At 42.8% G+C, this 2,084-nt stretch overlaps 1 pseudogene; it reads left to right on the forward strand.

Annotated features, from left to right (window-relative positions):
- Positions 1-603: 603 nt before the first annotated feature.
- Positions 604-764, forward strand: LOC123953610 (annotated as a pseudogene).
- The last annotated feature ends 1,320 nt before the right edge of the window (positions 765-2,084 follow it).

Consider the following 2,084-nt stretch of genomic DNA (forward strand, 5'->3'; position numbering starts at 1 on the left):
CACCCTTGACTGGGACAGCTGGACCTTCTGGTTTAAAAAGGGTCTTTAACCTCACTGTAGCCTACTGGCTGCTTCAAGTAGGTCTGAGGAGACCAAGGAGGACAATTGCATTTGAAAGTTGAATGTCATGACTGTCCTAGAACAGATTCAAGGCATGTGTTTTCTTATCTCACCCCTCACTGAGCAGTGAAACCTCTCTCCCTGCACTACCATCCTATCAAGCATTGTTCTTTGCAAAGTTTTTCCGCAGAGTCTACCTTATTTCCTCTAACAGTTCTGTGAGGTAAGTGATTATGTCCAATTTACAGGAAAGACAAAATCAGAAATCATACAACTAAAAACAGGAAAGATGGGACTAGATAAGAAACTGAACGGATGAGCCTGGTGCAAATTTGTTTAGCTTCTTCCCATGGAACATTTATGATCTTTTCCCTCCCCCGCCCATTTGCTTTCTCCTGTAACAAAGTCTTCAGTTCAGTATTTTCCAGGTCAAACACTGGGCTCTATGCCCTTTAGTCTCTAGGTTCTCCCAGCTTATTTTAGGCTTTCTTGCAAGGTTCTCAGTAGGGCTGCAGGTCAGCTTGAATAGAGACAAGGTCAACACTACTTGCGCAGTGGCAGTATCGTAGCCAATGAGGTTTATCCGAGGCGCGATTATTGCTAATTGAAAGGAGTAGTTTGTGCCCTGAGGCTTGTAGTGTAACCTTGAATTTCTTTGCATTGTTAGAGAAAGGGGCTGAAAAGTCTTGCCAAGCCTTAAGGGCCAACAGCCTTGTTCTGAGGAAATCTCACTTCTTCAGGGCTATTGAAATGAGGAGTGAGGTCTCAGGGTGTGATGAGGTCTGGTAGGTGGCAGGGAGCTTGGCACAGTGAGATTTGTTATTTCATTGAGCTCTTCGCAATCATTAGCACACAGAAATTTTTTATTTGTTGATGATTTCTAAATCTTCATGTCACTAAATAAATCCTTCTAAAACTAGGGACAAATCTGGGGCACCTGGGTGGCTCAGTGGGTTAAGCCGCTGCCTTCGGCTCAGGTCATGATCTCAGGGTCCTGGGATCGAGCCCCACATTGGGTTCTCTACTCAGCAGGGAGCCTGGCATCCCCCTCTCTCTCTGCCTGCCTCTCTACTTGTGATCTCTCTCTCTCTCTCTCTCTGTCAAATAAATAAATAAAACCTTTAAAAAAAAAAAAACTAGGGACAAATCTTATTATTTGTATTGTCTTAGTATTATTTTAAAATAACTAAATAACCCAAAGAAACAGCTCTTGGATTTACTTATCTGTTCTGTCCAATTTCGTTTCCAATTTATTTCCACCTTTATCTTTATTATTGTGATCATCTTAATTTCTTTCCTGTGGGTTTTATTTAAATCTGTCATTAAAATGTTAACGTGTTATTGTTATTCTTTGTTTGGTTAACAAAAAAAAGCATTAAGTGGAAGCATCTCATTATGTTTTTTTTTTTAAACAAGAAAATATTTTAATTTAATAGCAGAATCACCATCCATTCATAACAAGGTACAGGGTGGCATTTTTCCTTTTGTTTTGGAACTATGGCTAAAACTGAGGGCAAGGGGAGCTAACCAAGCACCACATATTCTAAGTTCAAAAGCTTCCGGAAGTTGGGGTCAGACGCCTCACAGACGGCTCTGTGACACATGGAAGAATAAATCTGGCCCTGCCACTCACCTCAGTCTCCCAACCCCAGGTCAGTACAAGAGGAGGCCTGAGAAGCACAAGGAGGTTGACACCTCTTTGAGAAAGGAGTGCTCCTAAGTCAAGGCTCTCCTCACACGCCCCTGGGGAAGAAGGAGACACTGACCCTTTCAATGGCTAGGTGGTTTCAAAATAATCACTTTTAAAGATCAAGAATGGCTTCAAGCATAGAGGATTGGGATTTTATTCCCTGCTTGGCTGTATGCTTACCAGTAGAGAAGCCTACTTCCTCAACATCTTGTGTGGTAGAAATTTTCCACAGGGAGAGTGAGCACTGACTGAGGAAGGTCGGGGGGCTTTAGCCTTCTTTCTGGTCCCCTACCAACAGGGCCATCACCCAGACAAGGAATCCCCAGAGATGGGA

The sequence above is a fragment of the Meles meles genome, chromosome 11 (assembly GCF_922984935.1).
Source record: "Meles meles chromosome 11, mMelMel3.1 paternal haplotype, whole genome shotgun sequence".
Classification (NCBI taxonomy): Eukaryota; Metazoa; Chordata; class Mammalia; order Carnivora; family Mustelidae; genus Meles; species Meles meles.